This window comes from Canis lupus, chromosome 13 (genome assembly GCF_048164855.1).
Source record: "Canis lupus baileyi chromosome 13, mCanLup2.hap1, whole genome shotgun sequence".
Classification (NCBI taxonomy): Eukaryota; Metazoa; Chordata; class Mammalia; order Carnivora; family Canidae; genus Canis; species Canis lupus.
The window spans coordinates 9,798,729-9,821,530 of NC_132850.1; the positions used below are offsets into that span (position 1 = coordinate 9,798,729).

The 22,802-nt window shown below is 48.3% G+C and overlaps 1 long non-coding RNA gene across 1 annotated transcript; it reads left to right on the forward strand.

The window, feature by feature from the left end:
- Positions 1 to 6,850: 6,850 nt before the first annotated feature.
- On the forward strand, positions 6,851 to 22,701 carry LOC140602505 (uncharacterized). Its single transcript, XR_012005449.1, has 6 exons — positions 6,851 to 6,995; positions 7,574 to 7,679; positions 7,980 to 8,158; positions 9,022 to 10,037; positions 20,663 to 20,916; positions 21,579 to 22,701. It is a non-coding gene; the product is annotated as an uncharacterized lncRNA (long non-coding RNA).
- The last annotated feature ends 101 nt before the right edge of the window (positions 22,702 to 22,802 follow it).

Here is a 22,802-nt window from a genome sequence, read left to right on the forward strand (position 1 = left end):
CCTCCAGCCTCCAGCCTCCAGAAAAATGTCTGCCGGCACCGTGTACCTTGGTCCTTAGTTCTCAGGCTGGACTGGAACCATAGGATCATTTGGAGGGATTCCCATTTGGGTGGACGGTGGGGTGAGGTGGTTCTTACCGATTCAAGGTCCTGGGTCCCTGCCTCCAAGGCCACGACCCACAGCCGTCCTGCCAGCTCTAACCTGGACATTTTCTAATCCAGGCTCATTCCCAGCATGGTGGCTACGGTTTGCACAGATGCCAAGGCCCCTGGAAAGCTCATGGATAGGGATGGCCCAGGCCACCCATGGGTGGGACAGGCTCCAGGGCTGACCTGTGGCCTTGAGACCCAGTGTGGCTGTATCCGCAGCCATACCTCACCGACATGGGTGTAGACGTGCCATGGCCGAGGGTCCAGGGATCTCCCCTCAACACTCTGAGACAGCAGTCCTCCCACCTCAGCAAGAGGGCCATGCTTCCCCAGGGTTTCCCTAGACCAAGTTCAAGTGCCATCTGTCCCGAGGCCACCCTCGCCAGATACCATGGATTCTGACGCCGCAACCCATTCTTAGCAGGAGGGAGCCGGACCCACCTACTGTGTCTACAGAAGCTACTGGTGGAGGGAATCTAGCATTGGCTGTACCAACAGACAGGTCCACACAATCCCCCCGTGGGGGCCAGATGCACATAGAAAGTGACATCCCGAGTGCCTGGGCGGCCCCCTCGCTTGGGTGTCTGCCTGGGCTCAGGTGGTGATCCTAGGGTCCAGGCTGGAGGCTCAAGTGGGCTCCCTGTTCAGTGGGGCCTGCTTCTCTCCTGCCACTGCATGAGCTCTCTCGCTCTCTCCCTCCCTCTCTCTCTCTCTCCACACCTCCCCCCAAGAATAAATACAATCTTTCCCAAAAAAGGAAATGCAGATACAGATATTTATTTACATGCATGTGTGCACAGAGGTGGCTACGGAGGTAGACGGGTTGGGATATAAGGGCCAACTCTCAGAACTCCGCTTCCTTGCAAACGCTGAAATATACGTGTTGGCTCCGGGGGGCCTCAGATGAGGATGTCAGCTCTCATCTCCAGGGTGTGTGGGACATGTCAGGGGCAGAGTAAACCCAAAGGGACCTACAGCCCCCAATCCCCTTATTCTTCCAAGTATTTTGTCCCACGTTCCTCTCCCGAGGTTAAGGAACCAGACAGTAATTTGTTAAGGCCGTTCTCGTGACAGTGTGACCTCTGTGTGTGTCTACCTGTGAGCGAAAGTGAAGTAGAGGAGTCAGGAGACAGAGATAGACAGAGAGAGACAGAGGAGAGACAGAGAGAGATTTCGAGAAATAGGGAGAGACAAGGAGAGAGGGAAGAAGCGACCATGAGGGAGGAGTGCGGAGATTCACTGCCCGCCTAGGAGGATCAGGAATGAATTGGGCCTCAGCTGAGAGCATCGAGGTCAGATCGTGTGCGTGCAGTGTGTGTCCCTGTGCATCCCCATCCAGCCCTTGGAGGAGTGTTCCCACCAGCAGCACCTCCTCCCAGTGGTGAAGTTGGCTGAGTGCGGGGAGGGTGAGTGAGGCCTGTGCACATGTCTGCCAAGGTAGGAGCTACAGGTGGGCGTCGTGGTGTCTCCACACCCCATCCCAGGCACGGGCAATGGAAGCATTGTGAATATCCCATGACACACAGAAATGGCAGGACCAAAGCCCCGGGGGACAAATTAAGCCAAGAGATCACACAGGGGAGGCAGAGATATGTTTATTGTAGCCATGGGTCATCCCATGTAGCTTGCACAGCCAAGATGACGTTTCCTCAAGTGACCCTTGGCAGGGAAGAGAGGTGACCCGGCTAAGGGAAGATCTGCGACAGGCTGACAGCTAACGTCTGCTACTTCCTGAATAGCCAGGGACCCTTGAGGGTCCAGGGGCTTGCTGATGGGTCCCACAGAAGGAAAGCACACGCACACACGCGCACACGCGGCTGAGGTTGTGGAATGCACCCCAGTGTGATTGTCTCAAACTGACCACCCCGAGTGGCTGTGGCCCGCCCTTCTGGCTGCCATTTGCTGACCGTTGGCAGTGCTCTGGGTGAGATGCCAGGCCGAGGCCCCAGGGCATTCCAGCCGTAGCCTGGGACAGGAGGCCTCTAGTGGGAGACCGCAGGCTTTGCCCCTTGGGCCAGTAACCGCCCTGACAGCCTAGAGGCATCCGTGTTCCTGGATGCCATGATCCAGACCCTGAGTGCCCCACCTTTGTTTACGGGCTCCCTAGTTGAGACAGGACACTGTGTCCTGGGGGTGAGAAAAGCCACACGGAAGAGTCCTTCAGACCTGGTCTCCCACTTTGGTCGGGATGCCAGGTCCGGGGTTTCCCAGGCTCCAGAGAGAAGGGCAATGACAAGGAGGAGTTTCTGTGCATTCTGACCATGCCCCTGATGGTTCGGGTGTCTGGGACAATGTCCTTGGCCCAGGGACATGGCCTGGGAAGGCCTTGGGGGCCTGGAGGAACATCAGAAAGGCCATGGAAGCCCACCCAAGGGGCCAAAAGGAGCCCTTCCTTTGTCTTGGCTACTGATGACTGCTCCTTCTGGCCTCCGGCTCCATCGGGCCCGGGCCATGCTGCAGGTTCCCCTCCTCTGGGTCACTCAAGGGCCACATGTTTCCTCGGAAGCCCGAATGAATGGGTTGGGCATCGTGAGGATGGGGCCTCATTGCTCCTAGGCCTGAGGCCACAAGAAGTCATGCACCATGTCCAGCACAGTGTGAAAATTGTCCTTGCTGAGGGGTGGTTCCAGGGGTCCTGGAGGCTCGTCCTCCTGCAGAGGCCTCATCCACAAGGGATGCGAGTATTCATCCACCTCATCGGCTGAGTAAAGCTCTCGTAGGAAACGAGATATCCGCACATAGCTGGTGGTGTGGGGGCAGCGGGGCACAGGGCCCTGCACGAGGGAGGGCTATTACCAACAAGCAGGGCTCTCCCCATGGGCGGGCTGCTGCACTGTCCCATCCTGGAAACCTCCTGTGTCCGTGACTTCCTGGGACCCCTGGACCCTCTTCGGCATGGCCTGGTCAGTACCTGAGGGACCTGCATGGCTCCAGTGTTGAGGGGGATCAGCGAGTGGAGGCTGCCGGTCATCTTGTGAGGGCAGGGGTGCCTTGCCGGGGTACTCATTCAGATGCTAGCCTCTCCCTCGGGAGTGGAGGCCAAGGTCAGTGTGACCTGGTGAGAGGCCCAGACAGAAATGAGCAGCCCTGAGCAGAAATGGCTCTCCAGGTCTCTGCCAGTGGCAGCACTTCCCCCTTGCTCATCTAAGGTGGGTGGGACCAGCCTGGCCCCCAGACTCAGGTTCCCAAAGCCCCCACAGGAAACTGGAGGGGCAACATCCACGGAGGGGAGAGGATGTGTCCCTGAAGCCTGTGTCTGCATGCTTCCCAGGGGATCGAAGGGAGCTGATTCTGAGACCTCTTGGGACCCTGGACAGGCGGCATTGGTCCAAAAGGACCGTTGCGGGAGAACTGGTTTTGGGGTTTGCCGCCAAGGCATTCATGGGCCCACTTGGGCTCTGCCCTGGGTGCCGAGGTCGTCCGTTCTGAAATCAAACCTGGGACAGAAAAGAGGGGTCATGGCCATCAGAAGGAGGACGGGAGGCCAAGTCTGCTTGCCCGTGCCCTGCCGTGTCCCACCTCACCCACCGCTCATGGACCCCATCCTGTGCTCTCTCCAGGGCAAAGGCAGTGAATGTTTGGGGCTGAATCTTGGGGAATGGCTGTCCCTGCCTTTCCACGGGCCCTTGAAAACCAGGTGCACGCCCTGGGCGACCTTGGCCACCTGGCCGGGAGAGGACTGGGCCTGAGTCGCTTTGCCTGGCAGATGCTTCTCCTGCTCTTCCTTCTCTGCCTTGCCCTCACCTTCCTTGCCAATTGCAGCCTGGGGATCAGCCGTGCCCTGAGTCTGGGACCGAGACTCAGCCGATGGTCTTCCCCACTTTATCCAGGATACCCCATGTCCTGAGGTCTGCTCCCGGCTGCCTTCAACACCTCTGTCCCTTTGTACTCTTGGTTGTGAATGTGTGGAAAACCACATCCTCTGCCTCGGAGGCTTGGCCTCACGGCTACAGTGTCAGACTGCAGGCACATCTCTGCTGGGCTGAGGGCAAGGCATGGGCAGCCAGTCGTCCACATCCAGAACAGCTACGTAGCATCTGCCCTCCCTCCCCACCTGGCTGGAGGAAAGAGGAGCTCAGGCCAGTATCTGGAGGATCCTCTCTGACCCTGGACGAGACTTGTCAGAGGACATCCGAAGCGTGCCACCTGAAGCAACCTCCGCAGGCTCTTGCACCAACCGAGAGTCTTTCGGAGAGTCTGCCTATACCTCCCTAAAAGCAAACTCTCACCTCCCATCTCAGAAAGCGCTGTGTGCAGAACTAAGGCAGAAGAGCCGAACACAGCTGGGCTCCCTGACGCCTCTCCCTCACCTGGATGAGGGCCTGTAATCCAGGCTGATTAGGTTATCCACACAAGGTGTGTCTCCTGGGCAAGATCCATTCCAGCCCCAGGATCCTGGCGACCAGGGCAGCATCACACCCTTCTCCACACTCAGGACAGCAAGCCCAGGCACACTAAGAGCATCTTGGGGGCCTACCCAATGGATAATTGGGCTGAGCGGTTGAAGCGCTGACACTTTGGCTTCTCTGTAAAGCGGGCAACTTGGACGTCTTCCCACTCTGGTCCGGTCACCGTTTCTACAAGCATGTATGTTAACCACCCATTGAGTTTGGAAATTCTTCCTTTGGACGGGTTCTCACTGCCATGGGCAACACTCTGGCCCTGGTGCCTCTGCCCCACACCCCGGGCATAATCCCCAAGAAGCTCACGTCTCTCCGGTACCATCTAAGGGCTACAGTCCCTTCCACAGGGAACAATGCCCATGACACACTGTAAAAACTCACCTGAATTCTGGCTTCTGGAATGCCTGTTCTTCTGGCCAGGCTCTCCCTCATAGCAATGCCAGGAAATTGCTCCTCCTCAAAGGCTCTCCCTCAAAGGGGAGAAAGGGGAACCCTCTTACACTGATGGTGGGAATCAAACAGATGAAGCCTGTTGCATACTGTATAAAATAGTATGGTGAATCCTCAGGAAGTTAAAAATAGAACTACCCTACGATTCAGAAATTGCACAGCTAGTTATTTACCCAGAGGATCAAAAGTACAGATTCGAAGGGGAACATGCAGCCTAAGGTTTATAGGAGCATTATGAACAACTATCCAAATTATGAACACAACCCAGGTGTGCATCGACAGATGAATAGGCAGAAATAATGTGGTAAATAAGTCACTCAACATTGTATGTAAACTTAAAACACACAGCTATTAAAACATCAACAAGACAACATAAAAGAAAATCTACGAGACCTTGAGTATGGTGGTGCGTTTTAACACACAATACCAAACATGACTCAGAAAAGAAAAAAACATAATGTGAACTTTACAAATTTAAAACTGCTACTCTGTGACTTTGCCCAGAGAACCTAAAGACAACTCACAAATTGAAAGGAAATAATTGCAAAACACACATATGATATTCAAACTATTTAATTTTTATTTAATCTACACCAAAAAACCCTCGTAACTTAACAATAAGAACACGGATAACTTAATTCACAATGGGTGAATATCTGAGCAGACACCTGGACAAAGATGATACACAAGTAATAAGCAAGCCTACAAAAGTATGCTCCACATCCTCTAACGTTAGGAAGTTCCAAATGTGAACAAAAGTGAGATGGTGCTACACACCTTTTAGAAATGCTGTATTTTTTTTAAATTTTTATTTATTTGACGGAGAGTGAGGAAGCAAGTGGGGCAGAGGCATAGAGAAGCAGGCTCTCGCCAAAGCAGGGACCTGATGCGGGGCTTGATCCCAGGACCCAGAGATCATGAGCTGAGCCAAAGGCAGACGCTTACGCAACTGAGCCACCCAGGCACCCCTAGAAATGATAAAGTCCCAAAAAGGAGGTCACTAGTTGCTGGAGGGTGGAATATGACAGGAATGCTCCTCCATGCTGAGGATATAAATATGGTTGCCTTGGAAGATAGTTTAGCAGTTTGTTCTGAGGCTAAATAAATCTCACCTGAGGGTCCAAGAGTCACACTTCTAGTATCTAGACTACTGCTTTGAAAAAACTGTTTCCACACAGTTTTTGTAAAATCTTACAATCACTCCTGAGCAGAGTTTAGCAGTTTTCTCAAAAAAATATTTTACATTTAATTACCACACAATTCTGCAGTACCACTCCTGGGAATCTATAGCAAAAAAATTAAATAAAAAAAATCATTTACACGGCCATTACACATATGAAGGCACCTCTGCAGAGACGATAAAGATTTCGCAACTGTATTCAATGTTGATTTTTAAAAGATTTGAGAGACCGTGCAGAGGGAGGGCCAGAGGGCAAGGGAGACTCTGAAGCAGACTCCCCACCCAGCCGGGGCCGAGCCCCACATGAGGCTCCAAACCACAACCTCGAGATTCTGACTTGAGCCAAAATCAAGAGTCGATGTTTAACCAGCTGAACCAACCAGGAGCACCTCAAATGTTCTTACGTCAAAAACCATGCTGTGAACCCTTGGGGGTGGGAGGACAGCTGGGACCTCCAGTCTACTTAGAGTGTGGGAGGCCTGGAGGGTCTGAGGGTGGGAACTAAGGATGTGGGAGGGTGTCTGCATCCCCTTCCTACCCAGAGTGGTGACAGGACCTCCCCTCACAACGTTGGCCTTCAGGATGCAGGGCTAAGTGCTGACTGGACCCCGCTGACCTACAATGATGACACGTTCCCCATTGTGCGCGGAACTGTGGCACCCCAGGGTTCCACCGCTGCCTGGCGCTACTCTGCTTCTGCAGGGATTTGGAGGCACTTGTGCTCCGGATCTGGCTCAAAGAGTCCGAATTATCCCACTCTCCCCAGTTCCTCAGTGTATAAAGTGTAGGTGCTCACACAGTGACAGGTCACAGGTGAGTGGGAGCTGCTCCCTGTTCCCCTCGGGCCACTGAGTGGCCTGTGGGTCTGGGTGAGGGCGCTGGCCTCCTGGGCTGGGGTGAGAAAACGCCAACCCCCATGTGATGCCCTTGAGGCATCTCCTGCAGCCCTTCCACAGCTCCACGGGGTCAGGGCTGCCTCCTTGCTGCCCCAGTCCAGGGACGGAGGCTGTGGTCGGGGCTCAGGCAGCTCATCCGGGACCACTGCTCCCCTGTAAGCCCTGTTCTGTACAGGGGAGACCCAAGCCATGACCTTTCCAACCCATCCTAGGTGCATGGACCCCAACACGTGATGACCAATCCCCCCAACCTGTGGTCCTGGGTGGACGGCCAGGGATCCCTGGGTCCTCCTGGCCCATGAGCAGGCTATATCTTCATGAACTGGAACATGGAGCCCCTCGAACTCCCTCCAGAGCCCCCCCTCAGGCTATTCACAAATCATTGCATTCAGGGTGGGTGGTTTGGTCACACTTTTGCTGGCATAAGTTTTTAATTTTGATGAAGTCCAGTTCGTTGCTTTTTTCCCTTTGGTCGCTGTGCTTGTGGCATCTAAGAGAAAACTTCAGTCTGCCACAAGCCCGCAGGAATACTCGCTGGCAGGCCCATCCACCGCCATCTCGGCGCCAGCCCTGGGCTGGGAGACATCACCTCAAGCATCAGGTCAGTTCACTGTAGCCTCCTTGGCCCGCTTGTGCTCCTGATAAGGGGGTGTGAGAGCTCTGTCCTCTCAGCATGACGTCATGTCCTGGGACAGTGGCTGGGAAGAGGGACTGTAGGTGGGCCAGCTACAGACAGTGAGTGCTGATGTGTTAACCTCCAGCCCAGCACATCCCCCTCGGAGCTACTGGGTTGTCTCCACTCTGGTCAGACAGATGGGGACCTGCCCACAGGGAGCACACAGACGTATGTGTCCTCTGAGATTTTCATGTGGTGTCATCCTTGTATGTGTTTGGTTTGCAGCACTAGACAAGAGGACCTGGAGACCCTGCTGGCCTTGGAAAGGGCTCATATCATAGCCAAATACCATCAGCTAAGGCTCAGACAAGCACCATACACTCTAGAGCACCCACTAGAGGTGGGGACCACACCTGCAAGAGCAGGTGAAGCCCAAGAGGGGATCAGAGCCAAGGATGAGCCAGGTCAGCCCAGACAAGGACCAGAGTCACCAGGAACAACTTTGATGCTGGAGACGGTTCTGGGCATCAGTAGAAAGTGAGGATCCATCCTGGATCCTAGTCATGAGTACCCAATGAGCCCAAGTGGGGATCATAGACACAGGTCCATATGAGGCCCAGGTAGTGAGTATACTCATGTATGTAGCAGCAGGTATGCCCCAAATGATATTATGAGCAGCAAGAGCAATTATATCACAGGTGAGGATCATAGCAGAGCGCAGCCAATGAGAACCAATTTGGTGTTGTTGCCAGTATAAGCAGGTAGGACCAGGTGGGGATAATAGTCCTCAGGTAGACCAGATGTCCAGATGATCTGTTAGCCAGAAAGAAGAGGTGAGACCCAATCAGGGATGTGAATCTAAGCTGAGCAGGGACGGCCCAGGCAGAGAAGAAAATCAGAGGAGCAGAGCATGAGGAAACGGCTGGGGGCATCAGAGCCATTTGAGGCTGGAAAGGGCTGGGGGCATCAGAGCCAAGAATGGGCCATGTCAACCCAGACAAGGACCATAGTTACTAGGAACAAGTGAGGCCCTGGGGACCAACCCGGACATCAGTAGGAGTGAGGGTTGATCTTGGCTCCTAGTGATTGGCAGCCATTGAGCCCAGGTGGGGACCAGAGTCAACAGGTCAGGTCAGACCCAGGTCAGGATTATCTCTGGTAGAAGCAGGTAGGGCTGTCAGGCTGCTCCCATTGGGCAGAAAGGCCCTTACCCTCATGCCCGGCCCATCTCAGAGGGTCCTGATATCCCTCAGGATTCAGGGGAGATGAGCCATTCTGCTCCCTCTTTTCCCATGTCCCTGGCACTGATCGTTCCCCTCTGTTTCAGGTATATCAAGTATGGTCTCCACAGGACCCTTGGGATGATGCTGAACCGTCACTGTGGAAGGTCACAGACAATCAGATCTTTCTGCATCTCAGAGGGTCCTGATATCCCTCAGGATTCAGGGGAGACAAGCCATTCTGCTCCCTCTTTTCCCATGTCCCTGGCACTGATCGTTCCCCTCTGTTTCAGGTATATCAAGTATGGTCTCCACAGGACCCTTGGGATGATGCTGAACCGTCACTGTGGAAGGTCACAGACAATCAGATCTTTCTGCATTGAGTTCCCTGGACACCCCTTCCATCCATCTCAGGACAGGGTTTGAATTTGTGGGAATGCCTCTCTGGAGGCTGGCCCATCCCCCTGGGTCAGGACCTCTTCCCCTTGAGCCCTCTGAGGGCCGTGTCTGCTCTGAGCTGGAGCTGAGAGACCCAGGAGGAAAACCCTGGAAGTGGTAGGAAGGGAGCTGGACCTGGGGGTCAGCCCCTGAGCACTCAGAGGTGGGAACTCCACACCTGATTTGGGGAGGACTAGATTCTGCCTCCTGAATTGGGGTGGGGGTCAGGGCATGGGGGAGGAGGCCCTGCCAGGATGGACTCCCTGCCTACCTGTTGCAGGGGAGACCCTGATCTTTGGGGGTCTGGAGACTTCTCAGGCTTCTTCATTCCAGGGTTCCCCGAACTACTGTGGTTCTAGGCCCATCACGAGCACATTGTAGACAGAAGGCACCCCAAACTGAAGAAGCACATGGCGAGTAGATGCTCCCCAGAGGCTCCGTCTCCTTGGCCCTGAGGCAAGGGGTGCCAGCACAGCCCTTCAGACCTGCCTGTTTGGTATCAAGTTCCTCCTCCAGAGGGCCTGGGGCACCCTCGAGGCTGGGCGGGGCCATGGGGCGTGTGTCCACCTGGCTCTACGGGGCCGCAGCGTGGGGCCTGGGCACCTCCTGCCCTTCTGCCAGGACGAGGACCGATGTGCACTGGTATTTACATCCCCAGTGATTCCTTCAGTGTTTCATCAGTCAGGTAAGGCCACCCCAGGACCCCTGCTCCCTCATCCTGCCCTCTGACCTTGGGAAATGCTGAGCTCAGCCCCACCCTCCAGACAAACCAGGCCCGACCCTGGGGCCCTAAGGCTGAGGCTCGAATCCCAGACCGACCTGGAGAAGCCCAGAGGTTCCCTGGAGGATGTTCGAGGAAACAGACTGTCTCTGCCTCAGCTCCCCCAAGGAACGCCTGGTTAGCCTGGGGTGTGGATGAGCCCTCGGCCCATCTTGCAGCCAGCCTGGGGTCCTCTTGTGGAGTGTTGGCAGAAATGGGGGCAGAGTTTGATCCCCCCAGTTCTGTGAGTAGTGCTGGCCAGGATCACAATCCAGAGAGGCCTGGAGCCCTCATCTCCCTGGGAGGAGTACATGCACAGGAGGGGCTGGGGTGCTTCATCGGACGCAGCCAGGGGGGCGGCAGGGGCTCTGGGCAGATGGGACACACCCAGGAGCTCTGCTCAGGATGCCCTTCCCACCTCCCACTCCCATAAAACCCCTTATCCCTCACCCTGAAGCACTGGGACTACATCCCGTACGGGGAGGGCGTGCTCACAGTCAAGGCTTACATGATCCTCAAAGTGCAGAGGAAAAAGTGGGTCCCTGGGAGCCCAGGTGTACCTGAGCCTGGGGCGGGGGGGCAGGGACGTTGACCCACTGTTTTGAGCAGCACCCAGGCCTGGGGACAGGGGGATGGTTGAGCCGGCAAATTTTTCATGGCTCCCTGAGTGGAGCAGCAGGCACAGCACTCCCTGGGCCATAGCACTGCCCATGGTGCTCCTGCACAGCTGGACCCTCAGCTGCTGCCCTTGGGAGGCAGCCAGAGGCCACAGAGCAGGGCGCCTCTGGGTCTCACTCACACCCACTGTGCAGAGAGCCCCTTGAAGCTGCCCCTGGAAGGTCTTTGGGAGTTTCTGCAGGACACACGGGCCCAGCCCTGGGCCCTAGAGGATGAGGTGGTGCTCAAACACCTTTGGGCCTCCATGATCCAGCTCCGAAGGATGAAGTGTGACCTGCCCCCGCCCAGGTGGACCTAGGGCCCTGTCCCCTCCCAATTCATCTTGTTGGGGCTCCTAACAGTAGATAGAGCCCCCGGGTTTTCTTTTTTCTTTTTCTTTTTTTAATTTTTATTTATTTATGATAGTCACACACACACAGAGAGAGAGAGAGAGAGAGAGAGGCAGAGACACAGGCCGAGGGAGAAGCAGGCTCCATGCACCGGGAGCCCGACGTGGGATTCGATCCCGGGTCTCCAGGATCCCGCCCTGGGCCAAAGGCAGGCGCCAAACCACTGCGCCACCCAGGGATCCCCTCCCTGGGTTTTCTACATACAGTATCATGGCATCTGCGAAGAGGGAGAGTTTGACTTCTTCTTTGCCAATTTGAATGTCTTTTGTTTCTTTTTGTTGTTTAATTGCTGAGGCTAGAACTTCTAGTACTATGCTGCATAGCAGTGGTGAGAGTGGACATCCTGGCAGTTCCTGATCTTAGGAGAAAGGCTCTCAGTTTTTCCCCATTGAGAATGATATTTGCTGTGGGCTTTTCATGGATGGCTTTTAAGATGCTGAGGAATGTTCCCTCTATCCCTACACTCTCAAGAGTTTTGATCAGGAATGGATGCTGTATTTTGTCAAATGCTTTTTCTACATCTATTGAGAGGATCATAGGGTTCTTGTTTTTTCTCTTATTGATGTGTTGTAACACACTGATTGTTTTATAAGTGTTGAACTACCCTTGCATCCCAGGGATAATTCCCCCTTGGTTGTGGTGAATAATCTTCTTACCGCATTTTTTATCCTGTTCCTAGTGTCTTGCTGAGAATTTTTGCACCTGAGTTCATCAGGGATATTGGTCTATAATTCTGCTTTTCGGTGGGGTCTTTGTCTGGTTTTGGAATCAAAGTAATGCTGGCCTCATAAAACAAGTTTGGAAGTGTTCCATCCTTTTCTATCCTTTGGAGCAGCTTTAGTAGTATAGGTATTATTTCTTCTTTAAACGTTTGATAGAATTCCCCCGGGAAGCCATCTGGCCCTGGACTTCTGTGTCTTGGGAGATATTTGGTGACTGCTTCAATTTTCTCTCTGGTTATCATCCTGTTCAGGTTTTGTATTTCTTCCCGTTCCAGTTTTGGTAATTTGTGGTTTTCCAGAAATGCATCCATTTCTTGTAGATTATCTAATTTGTTCGCATATTGCTGTTCATAATATGTTTTTAAAATTGATTGTATTTCCTTGGTATTGGTTGTGATCTCTCCTCTTTCATTCCTGATTTTTAATGAGTCTTTTCACTTTTTTTTTTTTAAATAAGGCTGGCTGGGGGGTCTATTTATCTTATTAATTCTTTCAAAGAACTAACTTCTGGTTTGGTTGATCCATTCTACAGTTCTGGTCTCTATTTCATTCAGTTCTACTCGAATCTTTATTATCTCTCTACTGCTCGGTGTAGGTTTGTAGGCTTTACTCGCTGTTCTTTCTCCAATTCCCTTAGGTGCAAGGATAGCTTGTGTATTTAAGTTTTTTCCAATTTTTTGAGGGAGGTTTGTGTTGTAACGTATTTCCCTCTTAGGCCCGCTTTTGCTGTATTCCAAAGATTTTGAACAGTTGCATCTTCATTTTCATTAGTTTCCATGAATCTTTTTAATTCTTTTCTAATTTCCTGGATGACTTATTCATCTTTTAGGAGGATGCTCTTTAACCTCCATGTGTTTCAGATTCTTCCAAATATCTTGGGATTGAGTTCTAGTTTCAAAGCATTGTGGTCTGAAATTATGCAGGGGACAATCCTAATCTTTTGGTATCAGTTGAGACCTGATTTGTGACCCAGAATGTGGTCTATTCTGGAGAAAGTCCCATGTGACCTTGTGAAGAATATGTATTCAGTTGTGTTTGGATGGAAAGTTCTGTTCATATATATATATGAAATGTACTTGGTCCAGTGCATCATTTAAGGCCCTAGTTTCTTTAGTGATGTTCTGCCTATAAGATCTTTCCTTTGCTGAGAGTGCCATGTTGAAGTCTCCTACTATTAGTGTATCCAAGTGTCTCTGTACTTTGGTTATTAATTGATTTATATACTTGGTAGCTCCCACATTATGAACATCAATATTCATGATTTTTAGGTCTTCTTGTTGGATAGACCCTTTAAGTATGATATGGTGTCCCTCTTCATCTCTTACTACAGTCTTTGGTATAAATCTAATTTATCTGATATGAGGATTGTTACCCCAGCTTTGTTTTGAGGACCATTTGAATGGTAAATGTTTCTCTACCCTTTCCTTTTGAAGCTGGAGGTGTTGTTAGGTCTAAAATGAGTCTCTTGTAGACAGCATATAGATGGGTCTGCTTTTCTATCCAGTCTGATACCCTGCACCTTTTGATGGGATCATTTAGCCCATTTACATTCAGAGTAAGTATTGAAAGATATGAATTTAGTGTCCTCGTATTATTTATTCAGGCCCTGTTTTGTGGATTGTTTCTTTGGGCTTCCTCTTTCTTATACAGGGTTATTTATTGCAAACTACATATTTTTTCAGTTTCTCCTTATCCTGGAAGGTCTTTATTGTTCCTTCTATTCTGAATGACAGACTTCTCAGATAAAGTATTCTTGGCTGCATGTTTTGCTCATGTAGTACCCTGAAAAGATCTTGCCTGCCCGTTCTGGCCTCACAGGTCTCTGTGGAGAGGTCTGCTGTTAATCTGATATTTCTCCCCATATAAGTTATGAAACTCTTGCCTCGTGCTGCTTTTAGGATTTTTCTCTTTCTCTTTGAAATTTGCAAGTTTCACTATTAAATGTCGAGGTGTTGAACAGTTTTGATTGATTTTGGGGCAGGTCCTCTCTATCTTTTGGCTCTGAATGCCTATTTACTTCTTCAGATTAGGCAAGTTCTCAGCTATGATTTGTTCAAATATACATTGTGGTCCCCTCTCCCTCTCAGCCTTTCTGGAATCCCTATTATACATAAATTCTTCTTTCTAAGGTTTTCGTGTATTTCCCTAATCCTTTCCTCATGGTCTCTTAATTGTTTTCCTCTTCTTTCCTCAGCTTTCTTCCAACCATCAACTTGTCTTCTATGTCATTCACTCTCTCCTCCACCTCATTAAACCTAGCGGTTTAGGTCCTCCAGTTTGGATTACATCTCATGTCATCTATTTTTATTTCCGGCCTAATTAGATATGAATTCTGCAGTATTGAATTCTCTAGAGTCCTTTAAGCTTTTTTCCAGAGCCACCAGTAGCTTTATAATTGTGCTTCTGAATAGATTTTCTGACATCGTATTGAAATTCATATTCTCTAACGCTGTGACATAGAATTCTGTTTTCGGTTCTTTCTTTTGTGGTGAATGCTTCCTTGTAATCATTTTTCCAGTCCAGAGTGGCTGTATGTGCAAGCTGAGTCAAGAATATCCACCACAACCTAAGTAAAATACATTATAGATGATTCTGAAGAGGTCAGAGAACAGAAAATGAAAAACAAGAACACAACAAAATAAAAGGTGCACTAAAGTGAAAAACAAATTTTAAAACAAAGTAGTCAATATAAAAAACCAAAAACCACAAAGAAGAAAATAGAAAAAGAAAAAAAAAGTAAAGAAAAGAGGAAAAAGAAAAAAAGAAAAAAAGAAAAAAAGAGAAAGGTGGTGCGGCCAATGGTGGTGGTGAAGAAGCAGTAGTGGAGAGAGAATGTAGTCTACCTGAGGGGTCCTAGATGGCAATTCTCTTGGTCCTGAGTGTATTGTGTTCTGTATGTTAGAAGTTGCTCAACCCCAAATATATATAAACCAGCAATACTTATAGAAATGCCCAACATTGACCACCAAAACATAAATGAGATAAAAGAGGGGGGCAGAATGGGAAGGAAGAGAGAATATAATCTCACAGAATGAACCCTGGGATCACAACCTGAGCCAAAGGTGGACACTCAGCCATTGAGCCACCCAGGCGTCCCTCTTTTCCTTTTTCTTATCCATCACCTTCCACCCTTCTGCCTACACCTGTTCCTTCTTCTCAATATCCTGTCTTTTCCTGCAAAACAGGCCTCTGGAAGAGGTGGAAGAGCAGGCAGTGGTTTGGGCATCAGTTCTGGTGGGTTCCTCTGTGTGTGCTTAGGGAGGAGGAATGGATTTCAGATTTCAGCATCAGCCTACTTCCCCTTCTTCTTCAGGATTTTGACTGTTGGCAAGTGGGAATTTAGTTGCAGAAGCCATCGCGAGTATGCCACCACCCTCAGCACCCCCCCACACACACACATGCACAGGCACATGCACACCCTGTGCAGCAGCTGCAGTCCAGTCTGACCCTAACCCATTAACTGTCCAAGCTCCTGGGCCCTAACCATCACACTAATTTGGGTGATGCCAGATCAAGTCCTAAGGCCTGGCTATGACCGTTGAAGGATGGGGGACTAATGAGTGACACCATAAAGGTCGGCGACACCTGGTTGGAAAAAGTGCCATTTGTATGAGGGGCAGATAGGAGGAGCCATAGATAGACTAAGGGCTCCCTGAGCCTAGGCCAATGTTCAGTGCCTGCCTGAGCCTCACTGAGTCTCATCCTCAACTCAGCTGTCTCGGGAGGTCTCCACCTGGTAGGCAGATAGGACCATCCAAGCTCGTGGGCCCTAAACCTAACCCCTAATCCAAACCATAATCTTAAACCCAACACACACTCACTACTGGCAGATATATCCCTCCAAATTCCTGGGCTCTAATCCCAATTCTAGCTTTGCATCTACATTTTGTACCATGTCATATCTTTCCAAACAACCAGTCTTATTTATTTCAAAATTTCCTTCTTTTACCTTCAGCTTGAATGCATTTCCATTCCTTAGATCTTTGTAACATATCTCCTGGTTTTCTACATGCAGAATTCCTCCCTCATTCTTATCAGCTTATAGACATGTGGCAGAATTTTAATTTTTAGAAACTTTAGTCTCCCTTGAAAACAATGTAGTGAGCAAGTGTGAACCCTTCTATCAGAATTCTTTAAACATAAATTTATGAAACAACAAAGCATAAACCATGTTTACCAGCAGACTCAAAAATCCTTAACTTCCTTGCAAAAAGAAACAAACACCACAAATGTACATTTCCTAAGCAATGCTTTAGTACTTTCCCTAAACCACAACCCCAAACATGAACCCCTAAACCCTAACATGAAACTTGAGCCTGAGCCTGACCCTAACCTTAACCCTAATCCTAATCTTGATCCTCACCCTAACCCTGACACTTCCCTGACCCTGACCCTAAACCTAATCTTGAACCTCACTCTAACCCTGACACTTACCCTGACCCTCACCCTTTCCCTGATCCTGTCCCTGATCCTCGCACTAACCTTAACCCCAACCCTGAACCTGACCCAGACCTTAACCCTAAATTCGTCAAACAAGATGCTAGTTTATTTATTTATTTATTTATTTTAAGATGCTAGTTTAAAACTGCATTCTAGTAACACTTCTTTCTCAGGATAAGTATACAGCACTCGCCTTATGTTTTCACACATACCATTGAGATAGTTTCTACTGTCAACACACAAGAGTATAAGTAAAACCTGCTTCCTGTGTGTGATAACTTCTTTCTCAGAGTTAAAAATATGTCAGTTGACATACAAATACGCAAATATATTTGGTACGGGTTATAAAGGTTCCAGCTGAAAGCTGCATTCTAGTAACGCTTGTTTCTCAAAGTATATATCACGTGCCCTAAGCTTTCTCACCTCCTTTTGAGAGAGCTCCTCAAGTGTTATCACTGGTGTGGTGCTGACCCTGTGCCGGTACTAAGAGCTTCATGCACGTTCCCTAGGTGCTCCTCCTGACAACACTATGAGCTGCCTGTGAGTATTACTACCCTTTGTGCAAGTATAGAAAGGTGGAGCCTTTCCTTACAGGTATATGGAGGAGCTGGGATCTGACCTTGGGCCCTCTGGTTCTGCTTTGACATGTGAAGTATGTTCTCAGGACAGCCCCCACAAAGTAACCAGAGAAAAGGGGATGTGCTGGAAATGTGATCCCTATACAGCCAGTGAAACTCCTGAGCCAGGGGTTATATGGGTCACATGTGTGTGGGATGCTGTAGAGGTGAGCCGCATCATCACCGGTGTCCCTGTGTCTTCGATGGCATTGCTCTCCTGTTGACCTTCCTCTGGGAGGTGTTTCCAACACCTCCATTCTCACCGAGGATATGATGCTTCACTCATTATGGTCTCTAATATTCCCAGAGGAGAGACGCTGCCTGTCCATTTGCCCCACAGGGTGGGCTCACAAACCCATTCATTCTCCTCTGTCTTTGTTTCTATTACTGAGATGGAAATTTGTCTCTTTCATCAACTTTCTTCTTGTTTGATAATCCCACAATCTCCTTCCCTTCTGAGACCTTCATCAAGGGGAATTTTTTACTTCTCAGTTATGAGCTACATCCATCTCTTACTAACAGAATGTGAAACACACAGATATAAGTGTGTGTGTACATTGACGGAAGTGCATTCCCTTTTTATATGTAATTAAAGTCCAGAAATACCTGGTGGTTGGCATTGGTTCCATGGCTCAAGTCTTTACAATCTTCTTGGTCCCAGAATGGCTGCTGTAGCTCCACCCATCACATCTTTGTTCTACGCAACAAACAAGAGGGGGTAAGGAAAGGAAAGAGGAGCACCTACCACTGTCCCTTTGTACAGTAGCAGTCTGTAAGTCCCACCCCGCCACTTGCACTTATGTTTTGTTAGATACCCTGGCTGCTAGGAAGCCTGAGAAATGTAGAATTTGCTGGGCATTTTGCCACTTAAGTAAAGTTAGGTTTCTGTTAAGAAACAAGACAAGGAAGTAGATAGTGGGTGCCTGTCTCTAGTTTCTCGCTTTCGAAATTGAATTCTTTGCCCAGTTGAGGGTAAGTCATTAGCTGACCAGGGGATGCTCTTGGGCCTCCATTGCCTGACTATCATATGAAATGGGGTAGGTATTCATAAGTTTTGTGTGAGCCATCGTTATGTGTGTGTGCGTGTGTGTGTGTGTGTATGTACAAGGGAGAGCTGGAGCACAGGGAAGGCCACCTGATGGCCAGGACTGGCTAGTACCACTCTCTGTGGGCACTGACACTCTGTCCCAAGGAACTGGGGAGGCATTCCCAGATTATCTCCATGGTGCAACTGGAGCACATCCTGAGAGCCAACAGGCTGTGGCACATTCACGACCCACCTGGACAGAAGAGGCCACATCTGCGTGATGTACCTATTTCCTTTCCCCTGCCCTGGACTCACTGATACAAAATGCCTTAGCCTGAGTGTAAAAGTAGTCCTCCCAAGGGGATACAATAAATCATGCTTCTGCAGCCTAGAAGTATAACATACACCTGGGCAATTTCTTGAAAGGGAAGGTAGATAAGGCTGGTGATGGATTAAAAGTTTTAAAAAGCTTTAAAAATAAAGTAACTCCATAAGATTAGAGAAATTTCCTTTTTTAATATTTTATTTGCAAAAGAGACTGAATGAGAGAGAGAGAGCATGAGCAGGGCCAGGGGCAGAGGGAGAGGGAGAAGCAGTCTCCCTGCCAAGTAGGGAGCCTGATGCAGGGCTCAATCCAGGACCCTGGGATCATGACCTGAGCTGAAGGCAGATGCTTCCCTACTGATCCACCCAGAAGCCAAGTTGTTATGAGATTGTGCTAGTTACTCCATTCTCCTCATTACACTACTTTCACCTCTCCTGAAGACCTTTGACTTCTTGTGTATCCATTTCAATTGTTTGTCTCTCATTTTAAAAACTAGATTCACCTTTGGAGAAAGGATGAGCCAGTGTCTCAGAGCAAATTCATCAGCTCTAAACTAGGGGGCCTAGTGGAATCCTTGGGATTGTGGGAAAGGTGTGGACACTGGGCCCCTCAAAGTTTGGTCCCAGAAGCCTGTAGATGTCAGGAGACCTAGGGCATTTGAAGGTGCCCAGCAGGGCATGGCAGTGTGTAGGCTGGCAATAGGTTTTAGTAGGGTGCTGACCTCATTTCTGGGCAAGAGAAACAAATTTAGACATGTCTTTTCCAGATTCATCCCATTCCTATTCAAAATGTTAAGTAGAGTCATAAAGACAGAAAGTAGGATGCTTAGGATGCTGTTTGCCAAGGGCTGAAAGGTGGCAGTAATGGGAAGTTTCTTTTTTTTAAGATTTTATTTATTCATGAGAGAGAGAGAGGCAGAGACACAGGCAGAGGGAGAAGCAGGCTCCATGCAGGGAGCCCAACATGGGACTTGACCCCGGGTCCCCAGGATCTTGCCCTGGGCTGAAGGTGGCGCTAAACTGCTGAGCCACCTGGGTCACCCAATGGGAAGGTTCTGACTCACAGTAGAGAGTTTTAGTTTTACAAGATGAAATGTGTTCTGAAGATGGGTTACAGGAAGGTTGTACAAAGCTATTAATGCTATTAATACACTTAAAATGTACTCCATGAACTTAATGTAGTTAATGAAATATAGAAATGGTTGATTTGTAGAAGGTAGGTTTTTGACATGTGTATTGTACATCAATAAAGTATATTTTATTTAAAAACTGCAAATACAGAGAAATGAGCACAGGGCAATGTAGTCTTCAATTATACCCTCTCATTTTGCTGCTGCTATTTTATCTCAGCCACTTTCCTTGAGACAACTTTGCTCAAACAAAATATTCTCATCACATGCCCAGATACCTTAAGGATTAAAATCAAATTTTCCAAAATATGGAAGAGCTTTAGAAAAGGTTGTTTTCAGGGTTAATTTATTCCTCCATCAATTTTTTAAATCTCAGGCAAATTAAGAATTCTTTTGCATTGACTTCAATTTTAATTCAATGATTTTTAAAACCAGAATCGATTCTATTTAGGCAAATGGTTGGATTTTTTATCCATATCATTATCTACTGACTACAGACAGTGTCTGCTATTATAAGTTTTGTTTAGGTGTCATTATTTTTGCCAAGTCAACTTTTCTGATCTTATGAATATTAAAATAATGTTTGCCCCAGTTTTATTGATATAATTGACATACAGCCCTATGTATGTTCAAGGTAAACAGCATAATGATTTTACATTCCTGTATTGTGACACGATTACCAGAATAAGTTTGGTTAAACACCACCATCTCTTATAGATACAAAATTAAAGTAAATAAAAAAGCAAACGACTTTCCTTGTGATTAGTACTCTCAAGATTTACTCTCTTGACACCTCTCAGATACACCATAAAGCAGTAATAACTCTAGTCATTATAATGTACTGTAAACTGCTATTACTTCTTTATCTTAAAACTGAAAGTTTGTATCTTTTCACCATTCCCTCAACCACCATTCTGGTTACCTCAATCTGATCTTTTTTTCTGAATTAGGCTTTTCGTTTTTTGTTGTTGTTGTTGTTTTTTAGATTCCACAAATAAGGGAATATATATATATAATTACATGCGTGTGTATGAAATCATAATTTGCCTCTCTCTGTCTCACTTATTTCACTTGGCATAATGCCTTCAAAGTCTAATATGGTTATTACACGTAACCGGATTTCCTTTCCTATGGCCAATTCCTATTTCATTCTATAGCTAACATTTTTATACATTCACAACTGATGGGCACAGATGTTTTCTTGTCTTGGTTGTTGAAAATAGTGCTTCCTCTGTTGGGGATTTACCCCAAAGATTCAGATGCAATGAAACGCTGGGACACCTGCACCCCGATGTTTATAGCAGCAATGGCCACAATAGCCAAACTGTGGAAGGAGCCTCGGTGTCCATCGAAAGATGAATGGATAAAGAAGATGTGGTCTATGTATACAATGGAATATTACTCAGCCATTAGAAATGACAAATACCCACCATTTGCTTCAACGTGGATGGAACTGGAGGGTATTATGCTGAGTGAAGTAAGTCAATTGGAGAAGGACAAACATTACATGGTCTCATTCATTTGGGGAATAAAAATAATAGTGAAAGGGAAGATAAGGGAAGGGAGAAGAAATGTTTGGGGAAATATCAGAAAGGGAGACAGAACATGAAAGACTCCTAATTCTGGGAAACGAACTAGGGGTGAAGGAAGGGGAGGAGGGCGGGGGGTGAGAGTGAATGGGTGACGGGCACTGAGGGGGGCACTTGACGGGATGAGCCCTGGGTGTTATTCTGTATGTTGGTAAATTGAACACCAATAAAAAATAAATTTATTATTAAAAAAAAAAAGAAAATAGTGCTTCCTGATAATGGAGGTGCAAATATTTCCTGGACATATTCTTCTATTTTCTATGGATACAGTCCCAGGAGTGGAACTGCTGAATCATAATGGTAGTTCTATCTTTGAATTTTAAGGAACCACCATAAGTTTTGCATAGTGAATGTACCAATGTGCGATCCCAACAATAGAGCCCAAGGGTTCCCTTTTCTCCACATTCTCAGCAGCATTTCTTGTCTCTTGTCTTTTTTATGCTAGCTCTTCCAATGGATGTGATGTGATATCACATTGGATTCTTGGCTTGCATTTTTCTGATGGTTAATCAGGTTGTCTACCTGTTTATCATTTGTTTATTTTCTCTAGGAAAATGCCAGAGCACTGTACACCGCATCTGGGTTCCAAGGGACAAGACCAGTCTCCACAGGGCCTTCAGGATCCTCATTTAGATAGGCATGGGTGGGAGCAGGGTCCCTCTTCTGACTGAGGTGAGGTTCCTTATTTGTAAAGTAGACACCAATGGAGAGGACAGGAAAGGAACAAAAGGGAGGCTTCTGAGGTCCTTTTCTTTGCCCTTGGAGCCCATAGGTCCTGCTCCTTTGCCGCTGTGATCTGGAAAGCCAATGCCTTGAGGACACCCAAATAAAGCTGTCCTTTTCTTTGGTGGTGACCTGCCTGGGGCTGTAGCTAGAGTTGGAGAACATGAGGCAGGAAACCTCCTCTGCAATGGTACCTAGGGACTTCTGCTGGAGGAATTGCAGAGGAAAACTCATTGTGGTCATCCCCCTACCCAGAGACAACTTGAAACTCTTTGTGGCATTTCTCCCTACAGTCTAGCTGGTTAAAAGGGGAAGTGGGTTCAAAGAACTTCTCATTGATTCATTCCATAACTAGGCACTAAGTACTCGCCCTATGCCAGGTACCTTGGTGGGCCCATGGATGAAGCTAAAAACACCATGAGCTCCTGCCTAAAGGAACTGGAGGTGGACAAAAGCACAAAACCAAAGACACATGAAAGAAAAGAGCAAATGCTATATGATACACAAAACTGTATGCCGAGAAGGAAAGTTGGGGAATTATTGGAGAGAAAAGTATGAAAGGTCTCAGTGAGGGTGACATTCCTGAGAACAGAATAACAAAAGGGAGTTAGATCTGGAGACACTGTGTTGGGAAGAAAGGACCCCAATGCAGATACTCAAAACAGACGCTGGTTTGGCAAGAAGAGGTTAAAAGGACAGCCAGCGTGGCTACGAGGAAAGGAGGATGAGATGTGAGGAGAGGGAAGAGTGCAGGGATGCTGAGGCCTGGTAGACTGTTAGTTATCTACTGTTCCTCCGTTACCGTGTTGCCCCAATACCTTGCATATTACAGTTCATTATTTAATTTCTCATCAGTTTTGTAGTCATGTGTATCCAAGTTCTATACAGCGATTTCCAAACACCGTCTTCCATTAGACTGGAGCTAGGTTCTAACTGCCATAAATGAGCACCTAGCGGACAGCTACATCCAAGGCATACACACTCCTGAGAGTAGAGCTTATGGCCTGTACCTCCCACATGCTGACTGCCTTTACGCTTCTTTCCACAGGAT